Genomic DNA, 21,819 nt, shown 5'->3' with positions numbered 1-21,819 from the left:
CATGTTCAATACTTCCAAGCTTAAGCGATTCCTCTCTTCACATTTGATCCGGTCCTTTGTTGAAAAGCCCCTCTCACAATCCACTGTGATTGCAACATTGACTAGGCATGCGCACCAAAGCTTCTTCATTTCACCATAGGTTTGATCCCACTCCTCATCGTGAGCACAAAACTGCCATACTCATTCCTGGGCATGCTCACCTTTAATCTAATCATAAAGTTTTCATATTGTATCTCACATGCTTTCACATTCACTAAGTTTGCAAACTTTTCCAACAAAGCATGCATCCATATCTTACCCATGGCAAAGCAAGATTTGTGATCCTGTGGATACTCCTTTGAACTGAAGACTTTGGTTGCCTCAAAGAGCTTCAAATCTAAAAATCGAACACTTAGGCATGAGATAACTCTACCAACAAATTGCCTACCCATTGCTATGCAACTTTCCCAAGAGTTTAGATTGCCACATGGATTCTAATCTCCCAAAGCATGAGTATGTAGAGGATATACTGCATTTGCATGAGTATCAGCTTGATAATGAAAATATCCATCCTTAGCTTTTGTAGAGGATATACTGCAATTGCATGAGTATCAGCTTGATAATGAAAATATCCATCCTTAGCTTTTGTAATAAAGGTTGAAAAGTACTTTGCTCCTTGTCCGAAATCATCTTTCAAGAATCTAGTGTCTAAGATTTCCATGGTAAAAACAAGATCTGTACCAATGGATGTGATATCGACATGCTCACATTGAAACTTATTGTTTAAAATATTCAAGTAATGAAAAACATCTGCAATCAAATGCAAAAAGAAATGCACCTTGAAAGAAGTAACCATACAAGTCACATCTCTCATGCATCCAAATACTCAAAAGAGCAAGCACAAGTTTAACAAGCCTCAAAGCAACCTCACCACGTGAAAGCCAACAGACATCATGCATCTTCAAAACCTCATGCACTGGCAACTGAAATGCATCAGCAACTCTTTGAGTTCCGTGTGTCTTTTATATGAACTTCTTATCCACTTATAAGATTTCTTAGCTCCCTTCTCAAAAAGCTTGAAGAAAGGAAAATGCTCTAATGCATCCTTTGCTGCCAATGCCTCCCGGTGAGCAATGCAATGTACCCCCACCAAGTGAGGCACTTCTCTTGGAAATTTTGTCACAAGGCCATTCTCTGAATTGACCACTTGTCTATAATGGATCAGCTGAACCATTGCTTGTAGCAAGCAACCTCATAAAGTGATTACAAACTGGACCACTTCCCTTATCTGTAAGATATGTGATGCATACTATCATTTGATGATAACATGAAATATCTGTGCTCTTGTCCACCATCAAAGAGAAAAATGGACTCTCTAATCTTCTCATAAAAGAAAGTATGGCAAGCTTGTAGAAAAAGCTTTGATGCATATGTAGAAGTATAGGTTGAATATGATTGATGCAAAGGAACATTTGGTACATTAAAAACATTAACTTCTGAACATTTTGTTGAAAGTATGACAATGGTTTTTCTATCATAGCAAGAAAATAAACCACTTGAATACCTTAATGCCCTCTTTTCTTCCTCACCCTGATGCATCATTTGCATGTGCTTTTCAAGTGGCATGGTTGTTCTTTTCTCTTTTTCTATCCACATAAGTCTAGCCTTTTGATGTTCCTTAGATTTTTCATGACCTTGTAAGGTAGGCCTTTGCAAGGTAGTATTGTGGCAAATACATTAGACATTCTAAAATGTGTTCACCAAAGGCAATGTATTCTTTCTTGTCCATTGCCATCATGTGCTGAATAGCTCCATTGGAAATACATCTTCCTATGTTCTTTATATGAACGTTGATATTTTCCTTTTTTGGTAGCTTCATGATAATTAAACCTCCTTTCATGAGTAGCATATTGATCTTGTATCTCATGTAAATTTCTCAATGCATGAGAAAGAGGTGAGGAAGGATAACTATATGATAATTCTCTAGTTTCATCATCCATATTCTCCAAACAAACATTGAGATCAAAATCACATGATGCAATATCTCGCAAGCCACATGATGCAATATCTTGCATGCCACTATGAGTTTTCAATGCATTGGAAGATGATGTTGATCTAGAATCATGCATCTCCTTGGGCTTCTCTCTTTTGTGAGAATGCAATAGATATGCTCAACTGAAGAGTGTCCTTCTTAGGACGTCCCCTTTTGGATGAAAAAGCCATATGTAAAGACTATAAAAAGTTCAAATATGATAAAATAAAATATGTCAATAACTCTCTCTCTCTCTCTCTCTCTCTCTCTCTCTCTCTCCAAATGGATTATGGAAATTAAAGCAACTCATACATAACTTATGAAAATTTTCCATTCAAATAAATAACTTATTAAAAACACTCCTTACTCAATCCATATTAGAAACACTCCTTAATCAATCCATAAATAACTTATAAGCATTCACCATTAAAATTTGAAGTAATTTTAAAAAAATCTTACCAAATAGTGTAATCACCAATATTTACCATTAAATTTGAAGTAATAAAAATAAATATAAGATAACATAAAAGAGAGGTTCAACTTCAAGAGCTGCTCTGTCTTGAACTTTGTAAACCCAACCCGAAAGAAAAAAAAAAAAAACAAGCTTTGAACAAGTAGTCCATGACAGCTCCCTCACTCTACGCAAGGTAGTGAGCAAGCAGAGAAAAGCATCATGATTTTTGCTAAGTAAGCAGGTGAACAAGCATAGAAAAGCATCGTTATTTTTGACAATGGTGTAGGTGTACAAAAGAAATGTATAGGTGTAGAAGAAAGGCGAGCATATAAGACACTTAGACATTCATAGTAAAAAACTGCATATAGCTTGGAGCCTGGAGGCTGGTAATGGTGGAGCCCGGATCGTTCACTGTCGTTTCAGAACTTCAGATGACTGGCAACATCTCGCTTTGCAGCATGCATGTTGGGCAGCGGGCTAATCAGGGATTGAAGAAGGAGGAAGAGGGCGTGCACCTTAGACTTTTAACGCGCAGATACAGGCCAAGCATCAAGTTGAGCGGAACAAGAGGGTAAGACTATGATGGGATTACAAAAAATTACGAAAGACAAAGACTAAGGTTACAGTGTACACAGTACTATGGCAAAGGGAAGGGCTGAGAGGCTTACCGCAGGAGAAGCTAGGAGTCGAGGTCCGAGGACTCAGAGTCAGGAGGTGACCGAGAACTTAGAAGGTTGCAGCTTGCGAATCCCAAGCGAAGCGCTTAGCGACTATGTGGGCACTGGGCAGTGGGTAATCATACCCCGTTTATATAGGAACCTGGAGGCTGGAGCGAAGGCTGAACCGCTTAGAGAGTCGTGGGCCGTGGTCGTTGCCAACTTGCCTGCTGTGCTTGGTGGATCACGTACGCTGCCACTGTAGGTTGTGCTTGGTGGATCACGTACGCTGCCACTGTAGGTGGGTACTCCTCATGACACCGGTTCTTAAAGACCCTTGTCAGGTGATGGCATTGATCAAAATTGCGACGCTTTTTGGGACCGTCGGATAAAGTAAAGTAGGGCCAGTAAACCAAGGCCAGTAAATTAGGGATGAAAAACATAAAATATAATGGCTTGAAACCACATGGCTTTGTTGCTTGAAGGTACAGTGTAGCGGTAAGATGCTTGACTCCAGGTCTTGGGTTAAAATCCTCTTAAAATTGCACATAACATTTTGCTCCAAAATTTTCTAAGTCCCAAAGCTAAATTCACCTTCATTCCATGATGTAAACTATGCCCACTTAGTAAACTAGAAAGTGAACTAGGAAGTAAACTACGATCCCTTAGTAAACTATACCGGTTTAGTAACCTAGTTTACTGACCCTAGCTTACTTTATGCGACGGCCCAAAAAAACCGTCATAGTTTTTTATCAATGCCATCCATTGATATCACCTGACAAGGGTCTTTAAGACCTCCTGGCAATTAGTCCTGACGGTGGCCACACTGCCAACTAGCCATTGGCACGGTCATCGTCGGTTCTACGTGCACCAAGCACCTTGAGGAGGCTTGCCAACTTCCAAGTTGCATGCTTGAAGAGTTTGGAGTTTGGATGACAAATTGACGATATTCAACAATTGAACCTCACCACCTCAGTCTTGAATCGATACACCTGCGGAGCCTGCTGAGTCCCCACAACGGACGTGTTTGAGCCTTTGAGACTTGAGTTGAGAGACTGAGTGGCCACTGCAACGAGAATGGAGATAATGCAAATTAATTTCATGCAAGCGATTTAATTTGACCGTGGTCACCACATGGTGGTTTAATTTGGTCGTGGCATTGTTTGGAGCCTAGTAGGTGTAGCCTTTAATTTTTTTAATACGTTATAATTTATAAGTTATAAACTTATAACTTTATAAGTTCAAAATCTAAAGTTATACAATTTTATATTTATTAATATAAACATTTGTAGCCAATGGGCTTGTCCTAAAAAAAACCGACATGCTAGCGTGTTCGTAACATCCAGAATTAAGAAAACTGTTTTAACATATTGAAAAGGCCTTTTTGAGGAATCATATATTTTAATTAAAAGACTTGTATATAGTAAATGTTTTGAAAATAAAAACAAAGTAGTTTGAAAGTTGGCTTTATTCCGAAACAGACAAAAAGAAGCGTCAGTCCGTCAGCCTTTGACGTGGCGGATATGGGCGCTCACAGCTATGCCCATGTGACTCACCAGTCGAGGACGTTGAGAATCGGGATGGTGAAATAAAATTCGTGAGTGCGTGGGTGATTTCGATTTATACTCATGCCGATGCTTTGCCTATAAATTGAGGATGCCCTTCCCCTTTGAGAAATCATCTCTCTGTTTTCTGTTACAATGGCGTCCATTCGATTTGCATGGCTGCTTCTCGCGGTTCTGGTGGTGGCGTACTGTGTGCGAGCCGAGGAGGAGGAGGTGATGGCCGAACGAAATCTGGCTGCGGGAGACGAGAAGTGGTACAAGCACGGCGGCAGCGGTTTTCATCACAGCGGGAAGGGCGGGTACCACCATGCAGGCAAGGGCGGCGGGTACCACCATGGCGGAGGCGGCAAGGGTGGCTACGGCGGTGGTGGTTACAAGGGTGGCCATCCCCATTAATTCAAGGTGGGTATTGCTACTTTTTTCACTGTCTCCCTATCCCATGATAACATCTCTATTGCAGTTTCTGACGCTACTGTGTTTACTCTGTGGCAGCTTGCCTTGCGGCGGCGACCACCTTTGTGTAGTCCTCCACAGACGGACCTCCTGTAACATGTGCATGGCTCAATAAGTAATGTCGGCCTGTAGGGCTTACTTCTCTAATAATGGAAACCTCTTCTTGGTTCTAGCCGGTTCAATGTTGATGATTCTGTTTCTTTCTTTTCACTCAATTATCTCAATATGCTGGTCAGTGCCTGCGCGCCTCTAGTTCTACAGCTCTAGCGTCGTGTGAAGGAACGATTCAGTGTCCCCAGTTCGATTTAAGCTATGGCAGTGATTCCTTTTGTAGGTCATTGATGTTGAGAAAGTGTTTTTTTTTCTCTTGGATTAGGTATGTTTTTCTGTCTGTGATATGGCTTTGTCTCTCTAATATTGCGAAGTGAAGAAACTACATATTATTTGGAGTGAGTAAAAACATAATTTCGAAAGGGGAAGTGTAGCTCCCTCCTAGCTTATGTTTAAACATTGGCCTTCTCAAAATTATGGTCCCTCTCAACACAGTAACAAAACATTTGTAGCCGATGGGCTTGTCCTTTAAAAAAACCGACATGCTAGCGTGTTCGTAACATCCAGAATTAAGAAAACTGTTTTAACATATTGAAAAGGCCTTTTTGAGGAATCATATATTTTAATTAAAAGACTTGCATATAGTAAATTTTTTGAAAATAAAAACAAAGTAGTTTAAAAGTTGGCTTTATTTTGATTCGTTGAAAGGTGTGCTTTTTTCTAGAACTGGTTGGGGGAGGGAACCATCTTTCTACCTTTGTGTATAATTAGAATTTTTTTGATCTAATCTATTGACATCTACTAACCCTAGAGCTTTAGAGAGAGAATATGGACTTCCCTACTCTTTTTATCTCACCTTTTCTTCCATCTTCTTTTTTCATCTTACTCAAACATGGTAGAATACTATCTATTTCTCACATTTATTATAATATTCATAACTTTAAAAATTTAATATTACGACGATGAAGTAAGTACTTCAAATAAGTATAGTGATTTCTATACAAACTCTTTACAACGATATGTCACATTAGGGGGTTTTGACAAAAGCTTAAAAAAGTTCACCATGGTCCCTTTTTTACAATCTTGCAAAATGAGAATTAGGATTTTTCTAAAATCTCTAATACGGTGTTATATGGATAATTTTAAAAATTTTAAGATATTGTGACATGAAAAATTGATATCTTTCATTTTCAATTTTGTGCATATTTTGATGGTTTCTCAATGGTAATAAGGTGGAAGCTTGTCCAAGAATATTGCGGCGCCCACAATGGAATAACGGCGTGGTGATGCGGTGGCTTGACGGCTACCTTGATAACAACATTCTATCTTCAAATATAATGGTTTTACTTGATTTAGGGTGCACACATTGTAAATGCCATAAGTATGCTTGATAAATACTTTGGTATGGTAGATAGACTAGTGATGTGGAAAATAAAAATGGGCCTTCATGCTCACATAGATTTTAATTGTATTATTAATATGGTATTTTAATTGTCCAAGAATATTGCGGCGCCCACAATGGAATAACGGCGTGGTGATGCGGTGGCTTGACGACTACCTTGATAACAACATTCTATCTTCAAATATAATGGTTTTACTTGATTTAGGGTGCACACATTGTAAATGCCATAAGTATGCTTGATAAATACTTTGGTATGGTAGATAGACTAGTGATGTGGAAAATAAAAATGGGCCTTCATGCTCACATAGATTTTAATTGTATTATTAATATGGTATTCACCATAAGGCTACAAGTTGGGGAGTGTGGAAGGCATGTGGAGGAGTGTGTGTAGGTGCATAATTGAGAAAGATTCTTCTAGAATGCCTACTACATGGAAGAGGAGAATTCTGCTATGTGTAAGTGGGATCTCCACTTACATGCCACTTAGAATTGGCTATTATCTCATCATACTCTCAAAGTCAAAAAGTCTTCAATTTAATAATCAATAGAAGACTTAGCCTAAGAGGACAATTGATGGTGACATCTATCCTTATGTCACTGAAGGGTTGTAATTTGTAACAATGGAAGAGAGGGTGATTCTCCACCTATAAAAGGAGCCCTCCTCTCCCTTTCAAATCAATGAATGAAGCCTCCCCAATTGAGCATTTTGTGTCATTGCCATTCTCTTATCTTTCAAACCCTTATTCAAACACTCTCTTTACATGTGAATATCTCATTTAGCATTAGCTCCTCATGCTTAACCCAATTTTGGACCTCTTTGATGATTCATGATAAGTGGGATAAGGAGTTATTATCTTGGTGGGCCTGTGACTTCTCAAGGTAGCCCTTGCCTTATTGCCGCCCTCCTTTGGAGGTACCAATGGTTTTAACGGTAATGAGCATGCGGAAAGTCTTTGAGAACCATAGGTAAATCTTTACGATTGTCCGCTAAGCAATGTTACCCCTTACCCTCTAGCTTGAATCATGAAGGAGATGAAAGGCAAGAGGCTATGTGAAAATTGAGGTTTCATGCAAAGAGAGGGTAGTGCAGTTTTTGTGGTCCAATACCCAAATTTCAATCGATAATTACTCATCACTCGGGTATTGTTTTCTAAAATTGATCATATGACTAGGAAGCTCTTTATATGTTCTTTCCACTCATGTAACTAATTTCTTAATCCCTTACTTCATTTATGATCAGGACTTCTCCCAAAGTGGCTATTTTTTAGGCGAATTTTGGCAGTTTTATAGTCTTGTAGTAAAATGCTCATAACTTTTCGCTCGGTTGCCCGTTTTTGAAAGTTTTTATATAGGCGCGAAGCTCTCTTCAAGCTCTACGCATGTATGTAATCCTCTTTTGCACAGTCTATATGGATTTAAAATTGCAATTCTCTGTGTATCTCTGTTTTTATAGACTTTTGGCCATTATTTCTTCTTAATCATGATTAATTCCTCCTAATCTCTTATCAAAAAGTAAACCCCATGTGTCTTATCCTCTTGTAAGTGATTGCTATATTCTTTTGCTTTAATATGTTCCGTCCAAATCGCCCAATTCGAACGGATGAACCTTACCAACATTCCCCATATGTTTCCGTTTACATAATCCTAAGTCGGAAGATTTTCTTCCAATAAAGAATTGCCCTCTTGTTTGGAGCTACAAGACTGGCAGAAATTCTTACTGCTCCTGAGCCTTTCATCTTTCCTTCCATGAATTATGATCTCACCTTTGATGTGTATATCTTTATCTTAACCTAGGGAGAGAAAGGGAGGTGAGGAGGCTGTGAGGTTTCATACAAGTGTGTTTTGATTCTAAGAAGTGACCAAAGTCAAAACCCCAACTTCGTGTCACATCTTTTGGTGGAGACAGCAGGCAGGTTTTACTTAGAATTATTCTATTTTAACCTCAAGGTCCCGCATGATTAAAGGAAAGTTATTTTGAAATAAGAAAATTTTCCTTGTTGCTACTCATCTTTTGGTGCAAGATGTTTAACATTCCGGTGTTCCGAGGATTGGAAGGAGAAGACCTAGGGAGTTATCTCCGAGAGTTTAACCGAGCATGCCGCTTGAGGGGTTGGTCTATGAAGGAGAGGGCAGAAATACTTCGAGATTTCTTGGAGGGTGTGGCCTTAACTTGGCATGAGGCTTTGCCAGAGGAGTCCAAGAATGATTGGGAAAGGTTGACCAAAGCAATGAAGGAGAGATTTGGGACAGTGGAGTCACCAAATGCTTTACTATTGCAATTGGATCAAATTTTCCAAAAGGAAGGAGAGTCAGTTTCTGCCTTTTCAGTGAGGTATGAAGCCTTATTTATCAAATATCAACAAGCTGCTTTACATGTTGCTTCTTCTTCTTCACCTTCTATGGAAGATTCAAAGAGCTCTTTAGCAAAATGGAGCACCTTAAGATGAGCAAGTTTATCAGGGCTTTGGATCCCCGCATGCATGGAAAAGTTCTTAGCAAAGATCCCACTAATTTTAAAGAGGCTCTTCGTATCGCTTTGAAGAAGGAGGCCACTCTTCATATTGAGTCCACATTCCAATCTTCTCCGAGTGTGCCGACCCAACCACGAGTAGAGAAAGCCTCAACATCTCAGGTGCAAGCTCCATCCTTGGATCATAACATTACACAACTTATGGTAGAATTTGCTGATTTGAAGTTACACTTAGTCAATGCAAGGCCACCTAGGGTTCCACGAGTTGAGGATAAACCTAGGGATAGTAGTATCACATGCTATGAATGTCAAGAGAAGGGGCACTATCGCACGGAGTGTCCAAAATTGAGGAAAAGAGAGGATAAAAGTTTAGCACTTTTAGAGGAAACATGCTCAGAAGAAGAAGAAGAGGAAACATTGATGCCATTAATGGAAAAAAGGGGTCGTAAAACTAGGAGTCAGGAAGAAGAAGAACAAGAAGATAAATCTGAAGAAGAGGAGAAAAATAAGAAGAAGAAGAAGTCATCTAGGAGAAAAATTGGACAATCTGACTTTCCTCTTGGACAAGGATCTCTTAGTTATGACCTCTTAACAGATCTTAGGGAGAAAACGGCACAAATCACATTAGGGTAGCTTTTGGCACTCTCTACAAAGCTCAGAAAGGAATGGGCTAAGCTGGCTAGCACAAGGGAACCTAAGAAAAAGAAGAAGAGGGATAATGGGACTCTTATGGTTCAAAAGGTGGATATTGATGTAGGAGATGATGTACCTGTGATTGATGTCATCATTGAGGGGCAAACAATTTCTAATGCATACATTGATGGAGGTGCGTGAATCAATGTCATGAGTGAAAAAACAATGAAAGATGCTGATTTAAAGTTGTCTTCTACCAACTCTCCCTATCGCATCAAACTTGCTAATAATACTAGGGTGAAAACCTTAGAAATTGTTAGGAATTTGGGAGTGGATGTATGTGGTATATCTGTGCCTACAACTTTTCAGGTCATTCCTACAAAGCCTGATGCTAGGGCTTACCCATTGATATTGGGTAGGCCATGGCTTCGCCAAGTGAAGGCAATTCAAAAGTGGGAGACAGGTGATCTTATTCTACAAGGTGAGAATAAGAAGGTCCACTACAACATCAAGAGTCATCGCAAGAAAGTGCTAAGAGGTAAACCTTCAACTTCCGAAAGTTCAGAGTCAGAGTCATCCGATGAAGAGGAGACAAGTGGTAGCTCTGAGGATTCCATCTCAGAAGGGGAGGTGGAGGGAGTTGCATTTGGTCTTTCCCTAGGAAGGGATCGAGGGGATGCTGAAGACAATGGAACCTTGGAAGGGGAAGCTTCTTCAACCATGTGCAAGAAAGGAGATGTGGACCTCACTAGTCTTCACCAACAGAATGAGCTTCTTCTTGATGAGTCCATAGCAGGTACTGAAAGGGAGAATTACTTAAAAATGTTGGATGGATTTCCTAACCTTTTTCACAAGTACGCCAAGGTTACCCTAGTAGAGCACAAGATTGATCTCAAGCCCCAAAGTAAGCCAGTGGTACAGCAGCTAAGGCGTTTGGGAGTAGTGCAAGCGGAGGTGCTTAAGAAGGAGGTAACTAATTTGCTTGAAGTTGGATTTATTTTTCCAGTAGAAAATTCAGAGTGGATTTCCCCAATTGTAGTCACTCCCAAAAAGGGTGGAAAATGGCATGTGTGTGTGGACTTTCGCCCTCTGAATACATGCACAAAGAGGGATTATTATCCTCTACCCTTTCAGGATGAGATTTTGGATCAAGTTGCAGGTTATGAATTGTATTCAGTGTGTGATGGATACTCTGGATACTTTCAAATCCGGATTTGTGAAGAAGATCAAAGGAAAATCTCATTTATCACCCCTTGGGGAGTGTATGCCTATAGGGTGATGCCATTTGGCTTGACCAATGCACCAGCAACTTTTCAACGCTTCATGAGTCCGGTATTTGCACCTTACTTGGGAAAGTTTATAAGGGTCTTTCTGGATGATTTTTACATTTATTCAAGCCGCATGGATCACTTGGAAAAGTTGAGGTTGGCCTTGCAAAGTATTGATGATGCAAAAGGGTGTCTTAATCCTAGAAAATGCCGCTTGGCACGAAGGAAGGTGGTTCTCTTGGGACATGTTATCTCAGAAGAAGGCATAGAGATGGATCCTGAGAAGGTGCAGGCAATTGTGGCTCTCCCACCACCTACCAATGTATGGGAGGTAAGGAGGATTTTGGGTAAAACAAAGTATTACCAACGCTTTATTGACATGTTCTCTGAGAAGATGTATCCTATAAATCTGTTAACAAAGAAGAATGCCCGATCAAATTCAATCTTTTTGTTTGCTCAAGGAATGCATGAGTCAAAGTCCAATTGTGCAGCCTCCTAGGTGGGGGGAGGACTTTTATGTGAACCCAAGTGTCTCATCACATTCAGTGGGTGCTATACTCTTGCAAAAGGGAGAGCAAGGGCGTATGCAGCTAGTGTATTATGCAAGCCGACAACTCACTGATGCCGAGGAGAGGTATGGTGAAATGGAGAAAGGTGGTTTGTCTCTTGTTTTTGCAGTAAAGAAGTTCAGGTCATACTTGTTACCTCGCCCTTTTTTCTTCCTCACATCTCAACCTTCTTTACAATTCTTGGTCCGCATTCTCATCAAGGCTATGCTTAGAGCCATCAGAGTCACCATCCACATATGAGTGTCTTGCTAAGTGGATTTGTGAGCTTCAAGAATTCTCTTTCACTTTTATTACAGAAAACACCACTAGGGCCTCTCTTGCAGATTTGCTTACCAGGAAGGAAGAGGAAGAAGGAACAGGAGCAAAGGAAGAAGCATATGAAGATTTGGAGACACCACCAACTGCTTTCACTATGCATTTTGATGGAGCCTTTAGCCCTTCCAAGCAATGTGGGGCTGGGGGAATAGTTTTATTTGATTCGGAAGGAAAAGAGGTATGGGCCGCCAAGGGTAGGGAATTTCCAAAGGCTATATCAAATAATGTGGCTGAGTACAATGCATTAATTTGGGGATTAGAAGATTGCATAAAAGATGGAATTAAAGAGGTAGAGGTTAAAGGGGATTCACAATTGGTCATCCGACAAATGAAAGGAGAATATAAGGCAAGGAGTCCTAACCTCCAAGAATTGTATAAAAGGGCAATGGAGTTAAAAGAAGCTTTTGAGTTTTGTAAATTTGTGCATGTGAACAGGAAGGATAATCAAAAGGCTGATGAATGGGCTACTAAAACCTTGGCTTCTTTCAAAGAAGCTACTCTTGCATTAATGGATACAGGTTGGCCTAAGCTCCAAGATGTTCAACACTATTTAGATACAGGATACTTCCCTCCTGGATTGAATCCTCAACAGAAACAAAGGCTTACCAGGAAAGCTCATCCTTACACAATTCTAGGGGATGTTCTTTACAAGCAAGGTAAGGATAAGATTCTTAGGAGGGTAGTGAGCCTGGAAGAATCTAAAAGGATTATGGAATTATATCATGAATGTTCAGGTCACTTTGCCTCAGCCAGCACAACTCGGAGGATCCTTAACACAGGTTATTATTGGCCTCGACTCAGCAAAGATGTCTATGAGTGGTGCAGAAGCTGTGAAGTATGCCAGGCATATGGGCATAAGCAATTGGTTCCCGGACCCTTAAACCCTATCCCAGCATATGGTCCATTTGAAAGGTGGGGATTAGATTTTGTGGGCCCACTTCCTCGTTCCTCACATGGGAAGTATTACATATTGGTGGCCATAGATTATGCAACAAGGTGGGCAAAAGCAAAGGCCATGGTCAATAATAAAGCAGTGGCTGTGGCATCCTTTCTCAGGGAATACATATGTGCCCGATTTGGGTGTCCATTAGAAATCCTTACGGATGGGGGGAGGTCTTTCAGGAATGACTTGATTGAAGCTTTGGTGCAGAAATTAAAAATAAAGCATGCTATGTCAACTCCCTATTATCCCCAATGTAATGGTTTAGTAGAAAAAACTAATGGACTGCTTTGTGGATCTTTGTCTAAGCTAGTGGATGCTATGAAGAGAAAGTGGGATGTGCATTTGCCAGAGGTCCTATGGGCCTATAGGACAACTCATAAACTCTCTCTTGGTTTCACACCTTTTCAGTTAGTTTATGGAATGGAGGCTATTTTGCAAATAGAATTGGAAATCACAAGCCTTCGCACATCTTTTGCACGCTTGAATAATGAAGAAGAAACACATGCCCACCGCCTAGTACAACTAGAGACCTTGGATGAGAGGCGACTTCAAGCACTTCAAAATTTGGAGGCTGCACAACAACGGCGCAAGGCAAGGCATGACATCCTCACGAAGAAGAAGAAGAAACCAGAACTCAAGCAAAGAAGCTTCGTCATGAGCTATGATGGCCGTGGGGAGAAACGGCTAGATAAGAAGCTTCTTCGACACTGGGAAGGCCCCTTCAGGATAAAGCAAAAGTTTAAAAATAACACCTATCTTCTAGAAGATGCAAGTGGCCAGGAGGTTCCCGGACGACATGCCAATGAGTACCGGCTAAAGATATTTTACCCTCAAGCACCATGGCCAGCAGACCCCCAAGACAAGCATGGAGGATGTGCTGGGAGGGAAAGATGTGACATGAAAAATTGATATCTTTCATTTTCAATTTTGTGCATATTTTGATGGTTTCTCAATGGTAATAAGGTGGAAGCTTGTCCAAGAATATTGCGGCGCCCACAATGGAATAACGGCGTGGTGATGCGGTGGCTTGACGGCTACCTTGATAACAACATTCTATCTTCAAATATAATGGTTTTACTTGATTTAGGGTGCACACATTGTAAATGCCATAAGTATGCTTGATAAATACTTTGGTATGGTAGATAGACTAGTGATGTGGAAAATAAAAATGGGCCTTCATGCTCACATAGATTTTAATTGTATTATTAATATGGTATTCACCATAAGGCTACAAGTTGGGGAGTGTGGAAGGCATGTGGAGGAGTGTGTGTAGGTGCATAATTGAGAAAGATTCTTCTAGAATGCCTACATGGAAGAGGAGAATTCTGCCATGTGTAAGTGGGATCTCCACTTACATGCCACTTAGACTTGGCTATTATCTCATCATACTCTCAAAGTCAAAAAGTCTTCAATTTAATAATCAATAGAAGACTTAGCCTAAGAGGACAATTGATGGTGACATCTATCCTTATGTCACTGAAGGGTTGTAATTTGTAACAATGGAAGAGAGGGTGATTCTCCACCTATAAAAGGAGCCCTCCTCTCCCTTTCAAATCAATGAATGAAGCCTCCTCAATTGAGCATTTTGTGTCATTGCCATTCTCTTATCTTTCAAACCCTTATTCAAACACTCTCTTTACATGTGAATATCTCATTTAGCATTAGCTCCTCATGCTTAACCCAATTTTGGACCTCTTTGATGATTCATGATAAGTGGGATAAGGAGTTATTATCTTGGTGGGCCTGTGACTTCTCAAGGTAGCCATTGCCTTATTGCCGCCCTCCTTTGGAGGTACCAATGGTTTTAGCGGTAATGAGCATGCGGAAAGACTTTGGAAACCATAGGTAAATCTTTACGATTGTCCACTGAGTAGTGTTAACCCTTACCCTCTAGCTTGAATCATGAAGGAGATGAAAGGCAAGAGGCTATGTGAAAATTGAGGTTTCATGCAAAGAGAGGGAAGTGCAGTTTTTGTGGTCCAATACCCAAATTTCAATCGGTAATTACTCATCACTCGGGTATTGTTTTCTAAAATTGATCATATGGCTAGGAAGCTCTTTATATGTTCTTTCCACTCATGTAACTAATTTCTTAATCCCTTACTTCATTTATGATCAGAATTTCTCCCAAAGTGGCTATTTTTTAGGCGAATTTTGGCAGTTTTATAGTCTTGTAGTAAAATGCTCACAACTTTTCGCTCGGTTGCCCGTTTTTGAAAGTTTTTATATAGGCGCAAAGCTCTCTTCAAGCTCTACGCACTATGTAATCCTCTTTTACACAGTCTATATGGATTTAAAACTGCAATTCTCTGTGTATCTCTGTTTTTATAGACTTTTGGCCATTATTTCTTCTTAATTATGATTAATTCCTCCTAATCTCTTATCAAAAGGCCAACCCCATGTGTCTTATCCTCTTGTAAGTGATTGCTATATTCTTTTGCTTTAATATGTTCCGTCCAAATCGCCCAATTCGAACGGATGAACCTTACCAACATTCCCCATATGTTTCCGTTCACATAATCCTGAGTCGGAAGATTTTCTTCCAACAAAGAATTGCCCTCTTGTTTGGAGCTGCAAGACTGGCAGAAATTCTTGCTGCTCCTGAGCCTTTCATCTTTCCTTCCATGAATTATGATCTCACCTTTGATGTGTATATCTTTATCTTAACCTAGGGAGAGAAAGGGAGGTGAGGAGGCTGTGAGGTTTCATACAAGTGTGTTTTGATTCTAAGAAGTGACCGAAGTCAAAACCCCAACTTCGTGTCACAATATGATGGAGTAAGTACTTCAAATAAGTATAACTGTATTTACTTCAATTTCTCTAATATGGTCTCATATCTTCAAGACTCTTATGAAGATAAGAAAGAGTACCAAAAAAGTATAACTACATTTACTTTCTAAGTAGTCATGACCTCGTACTTACGTTGACTCTTCAAGTCATCCCACAAAAGACAGATGGAATCCCAATCCACCTCCACTGGGTTTTAATTTGAAGCCATTGTAAGAAAGGAACATAAGCATGTTCAATACTTCCAAGCTAAAGCGATTCCTGATCTCTTCACATTTGATCCGGTTCATTGTTGGAAACCCCCTCTCACGTTCCATTGTGCTTGTTACAATGACTAGGCATGCGCACCAAAGCTTCTTCATTTCACCATAGGTTTGATCCCACTCCTCATCGTGAAGAGCACGAAATTGCCATGTTACCTGAATACTCGTTCCTTGGCATACTCACTTCAATCTAATCATAAAATCTTCATATTGCATCTCACATGCTTTCACATTCACTATGTTTGCAAACTTTTCCAACAAAACATGCATCCATATCTTACCCATGGCAAAGGAAGATTTGTGATCCCGTGTCCTTTGGACTGAAGACTTTGGCTGCCTCAAAGAGCTTCAAATCTGAAAATGGAACACTTAGGCATGAGATAACTCTACAACAAACTGTCTACCCATTGCAATGCCACTTTCTTAAGAGTTTAGATTGCCACATGGATCCTTCTCTCCCAAAGTATGAGTAGGTAAAGGATATACTACATCTGCATGAGTATTAGCTTGATAATGAAATTCTATCCTTAGTTTTTGTAATAAAGGTTGAAAAAGGTACTTTGCTCCTTGGTCGAAATCATCTTTCAAGAATCTAGTGTCTAAGATTTCCATGGTAGAACAAGATATGTACTAATGGATGTGATATCGATGTGCTCACATTGAAACTTATTGTTTAAAATATTCTACTCGCGCATGATTTCTCCCTCTTCCAAGGGTTCCTTAATCAACACTTGGTTTATATTGGCCTGTGGTGGTAGAACAGGCAGTGGCAATGGCGACATGTCTTGCATTCTAAACATTCCTCTTGGCAAGTAGGACATATTCGGCTGCCTTGTAGCCACATTAGTTTGCATCGGTGGTGCTGGTAAGGCTAGAGAAACTCTGGGTGCTGGAAATTGTGTTAGAGGCTGGATCCTTGGATATCTGCACATGCCAGTGTCATGGTTTCCTAGTCTCAAATAGTGAGCACAATAAAGTAATTGCCTTGGCCTTAGGTGAGGGCACTCAGTGCTCGTATGATTTTGTCTACTACAGATTGAGCACCAAACCAATTCTCTTCGAGGATAGAGATGGGAATTTCCTAATACTTCTCTCCCATCCCTGACTTTCAACTTTTCCAAAATGGTAGTATTGAGTTCCTTAATTGTCATGTTTCCAACTTGCTTGTTCTTGGATCCTGCGTCCTGATGACTAGAGACTCGTGATGCTGCTACCACCGAAGTTACCTTGGCGTCTTCCGGGCGGCAACTCAAGCATGTTATTCTCATATTCAATCGCCAACTTACAACATGTATCTAGAGTAGTCGATTGGGCTAACAACAAATAATCATGCATCTTATGATCTCGGACTGCTCTTCGAAAGCAGGGCAATAATTGATCATCAATTAGCCTTTCCCTCAATTTGCATCTTGAGTTTAGGTTCTTGAGCCGAGAAACATAATCTCGCATGGACTCATTTTCTTTTTGCTTGATGTTGTGGAGCTATGCCACGGGACTCCATCTATCACCACTTCGAGCAAAGCTCGGTATGAACACATTCTTAAGCCGAGTGAAATTGACTTTATCCTCAGGCTTTAAGGTTTGATACCATTGGTGGGCCTTCCCTTCTAGGGTCAGAGAAAAAGCATGTATCATGGTTACATCGCTCACCAGCCCACATGTTTCACAAGCTGACTTAAAGATCTCTATGTGCTGGATTGGGTCCTCGTCTCCTAAGAGCTTTTGCACAAGCTTCAAAATGATGTGTGGCTATGGATTCAAGGGCAGTGCCTAGTTCCCTAACCATACCTCTACTCATTTCTGTAGCCATATTCAACAGATTTGCCCTTGTGACCACATTGGCCTTCGAGGTTCTTCTATTCAATTCGGGTCTATGGCTGGATTCGAGCACATCCTCGTCACCCAGCCTCATCCCGCCTTTGTTGAATTAGAAGTTCCATGCTTTGTAAGAATGCGGAATCATTGATCATTTCATGTATATCCTCTCATGTAGAGCCAATGCTCTTCTCCTCTGCAGATGCCCTAGGTAGATTGTCTACTTCTTCTTGCATTTTGAGGACTTCCTTAGCCTTGGGTTCCTTGTTTATGGGTTCTAAGGCTAGTATTCCTCCTTCTCCCATTCCTATCCACATGTTATCAATGGAATTTCTAGATATTTTGGGTTCCTTACCACGTGGTCATAACGGATTCAAATTATCAAATTCTCTATGTTGTTCCGCCATCACTCTTTGCGTATCAAGCTCTTGCCTTTTTAAACCTAGTAGTCATAAGTGGCGCTCAGCTTTAGCTAGTTTCATGTCAATGTCCACTTCCTCCAATGTGGGGAAGAAGATTGACCTATTTGGGCAGCATTTTCCTTGTCCCTCCAAACCCTAGGAGTCATTCCACTATCCTCAATGTGTTAGCATTCCTCGGGCCAGAAGTTAGGGCATTTTGGGTTGGTAAGTCTGGTCTTAGACTGTGTCCCACACTTGTTGACGGGCCCGTACCCGTAGATTGCACTTCATCTTCTGTGTCATGTTTCTGGAGACCAAAAAATCCCCTGGCCATATCAAAGATTCCATTGGACTTCGCAAGAGAAGCTGGTTTTTCTTCTCGAAAGCCAGAGAATCTTATCCCTTCTTCCATGGATTCTTCACTACTGGTTTCTATGGTGGTCACATTTCTCCAAGCTACAACACTCAATTGAGTGCTTGTCGAGTGGCCTGAACCAACACTTTTTTGGTAGGAAGAACCTGGGTGATTCGATGCATTATCGTCGGAAAAGGTCATCTCCAAAATGAGTTTCCCTGACCTCAAGTGCATGAGAATATGATTCAACCGGATGAATCACTACGCTAACCATTATGCTTGGTTTTTTGTCGAATTGACTCTTCTCGTCGTGAATTGGTAGATCTCTGTGAAATAGTAAACTATAGTTCACGTCGTGAAATGGTAGTTTGTGTCTCACGTTGTGAACTTTGTGTTTCACGCTTCGAAATTTCAGTTTAGAATTACATTAATCTGAGTCGTGGAGACTCCCATAGTGCAAATATGGCCCTGTCTCAACTTTGGTCTAACAATCCTTAATATGTGAACTAGCAGGTCTGTGTGAGATAGCAGACTACAGTTCATGTTGTGAAGTAGTAGTCTGTGTTTCACATCGTGAAATAGAATATGTTTCACGCGGTGAACTATTTCATTGCTCTTTCACGAGATAAGATGTTTTGTTTCTTTGTGTCAGACGTGTCGGGATAAGACATCCTAACTTTAGTAAGGTAATCCTGAAATTTTGGGTGCTAATGGCGAATAGTGTCACGTCATGAATTGTGTTTCACGCTGTGAAACGCATTCCTGCACTTTCACATGTTTAACAATCAAGTCAATAGAATGATGTTTTGATTAAATTAGAATGTGATTTCCCTGCCCACCAAAAGATCCAAAAAGATTGTGCCTAGCAATTGGAATGCGATTCAAGTCACCAACACAACCAATGGCTCCTTGTTTTTGTAATTTTCATGATTTTTTAGAAAAATAGAATAAAACATGTCACCACTGCTAGCTCACAGTAGCGAAATTAGTGATGAAAATAGCAAAATTGAAAGGAAATCCCAATGTAGCTTTCCTCTAGGCAATACCAAGTATACACCCACACTTCCAAACACATAATTTTCCTCAACTACCCTAATTTCTTCTCTTCCACACGAACCATATCTACATAGTTTTTCACGATGCACCTTCAGAATATGCAAAGGCAGTGAATCTTACATAATGGGAGCTGGAGCTCCAAGAGGTGTTGGAGATGTAATCCACACTTCTAGAGAGAACCAGCTCATGTGGCAAGACTGGGTTTGAATCTTGGCAAGTTGAGGTTTCTACAAATTAGATTATCGGAGGTCACCTAACACCTTAAGGTTTTGGGGTTTGGATGGCTAGACCAATTTGTGGAACACCTCAATTAAGCACGCCTGCGCGTAGGGGACACAACTGGGATGGGTGACCTCCCGAGAAGTTGTGTCCTTGTGCTTGCGTGCAGGGACACAGCTGGGATGGGTGACCTCCCGAGGAGTGGGAGGATCCATGTTTCTAACATGGTATCAGAGCAGCCCAAGTTGTGATCTTGGAAGTTAAGAGCTCAACCAATGTGTGGCTTGAGGGGGGGTGTTGGAGATGCAATCCCAAATCAAGAGGTTTAAGAAAGGGGACTTGGTTGTGCTACTCTACAACCTCTAGAAAAACAAAAGAAAGTGCAAGCCCTAAGAACATGAAAAACCACCAAAACAACAACAAAAACTATGTGGTTCGCTCCGTTACTGAATTATTACCAAATAATTGCCCTTCAAGAAATCGATGCACCCAAGCTTACAAAAGCAGGGTGCCAAAAACGCAACAAGGCCTTAGCAAAGGCGGAGCGTGAGGCCAAGAAGATCATGGCAAAAGCTAAAAGTGTCAATGAGGACAAACCAAACACACCCCCTGTCACTTCGATTCCACTGGGCTTTGGCTCCTTGCCTAACATTCCTGCAAATCCTATAAGTACCAACTCTTTCCTGGATGCCCACACCTTGGACATACTTACTAGTCTAGGAAGGGGGTGGCCCAAGGACTCACTGAGTCTCTTCTAACAAGAGCACTCATATACGGCCTCAGTGATTCATACAGAAATAGAGTTGTACAAATTTTTAAAATTATGGATAAATATGACGGAACAACAGACCCTGTTCAATTCATTCAAATGTTTGGACAGAGATGTGAAGCCTTTGGAAATCCCAACTACCCCACTAAGGTATATGCGTTGAATTTATGCTTAGAGGGAAAATCTAGTTGATGGTTCATCGCACATTGACCAGCGATCAAGACCAACTTCAAAACCTTGAAATCATCCTTTATACATGGCTTTTTCAGACAAGGTGATCGGTGGAGTGCAGCAATAGAACTCTATTCAATTGAGCATTACCCAAATGAATCCATTAGAGATTTTATCTTTAGGATAAAACTCTTGGACTCACGTTGTGAGTCATGGAAAAAATTAAACGATGTTCAATTGAGGAGATGTTTCATGATGGGCTTGAAGAATAACAGCTTACACAACTTGATCATTGTATATCCAATCTGCAAACATTCGATCAATGTTTTAAAGAAGCAATACGTTTAGATGGCAACATGCTAGAAGATGAGCATGCTACAAGGTGTTCCTCATCTAAACCATGTGAAGCAATGGCAAAAGAAAGATCGATCTCGGAATTGACATTCCCCGAATTTTATGCAGCCTTGCTTAAAACCTTACAGTAAACATCTCTAAAAGAGGATGAAAACCTTCAAAACCAGACATCCTTAATGTCTCTAAAAGTGAGGAGTGAAATGCCTTGTGTTGAGTGCAATCACTACGACCATCCCAATCCTCATTGTGCATACAAGGCACCTGTCCTTCTATACTGCATATATTGTAAAACCTTTGACCATGATACTAAAAAGTGTTGCGCTTCATCCACAATGGACTCAAAACCTCCATTTCTTGTGCACCAAACAGAAACAGTCCAAAGGGTAGAAACTACTCAGGAAGCAGTTAATTGAACACTTCAGTGTTTCTATTATTGTGGACCTCACAAGGTGGCAGACTGCACTGTTTGGAATACTTCCATGCCCATAGTCACTGACACCTTGCGACCAATGTGTGAACGATGTGGCATTGATCACATGTTCCAAGATTGCCCAAGACAAGTTGCTTCAATGCAACTTGTCTCACAAAATACAACTCTTAACATCTTAAGTGTACAAAATGGAAAATTGTCCACAGTACCCTTGAATGTGCTTACACACTTACAAGCCAAGGCACAAGAAACAATCAAAAGGAAAGCAAAAGATAATACCTCAACATGGGTAGAAGAACATGCTTTAAAACAGAACCTAAAAGAGAAAACAAAACCTTCTAAACCAAAGAAAGACAAGGGACAAAAAACTATCGAAATCGAGGTCGAATTAAAAGATAGGGAAAAGGAA

At 40.5% G+C, this 21,819-nt stretch overlaps 2 long non-coding RNA genes across 2 annotated transcripts in view; both read left to right on the top strand.

The window, feature by feature from the left end:
- LOC147630895 (uncharacterized) overlaps positions 1-5,502 on the top strand; it is a 208,893-nt gene extending 203,391 nt beyond the window's left edge. Inside the window, exon 3 of the long non-coding RNA XR_015267498.1 lies at positions 5,182-5,502. This is a non-coding gene — a long non-coding RNA (uncharacterized LOC147630895). The remainder of the gene's footprint in view (positions 1-5,181) is intronic.
- Positions 4,716-5,311, top strand: LOC147630896 (uncharacterized). Its single transcript, XR_015267500.1, has 2 exons — positions 4,716-5,088; positions 5,179-5,311. It is a non-coding gene; the product is annotated as an uncharacterized LOC147630896 (long non-coding RNA).
- Positions 5,503-21,819: the final 16,317 nt, after the last annotated feature.

The sequence above is a fragment of the Cibotium barometz genome, chromosome 15, assembly GCF_041138505.1.
Source record: "Cibotium barometz isolate CiBa-2024 chromosome 15, ASM4113850v1, whole genome shotgun sequence".
Taxonomy (NCBI): Eukaryota; Viridiplantae; Streptophyta; class Polypodiopsida; order Cyatheales; family Cibotiaceae; genus Cibotium; species Cibotium barometz.
The sequence above is the reverse complement of the archived record's forward strand: the minus strand, read 5'-3'. Positions and strand labels throughout refer to the sequence as shown.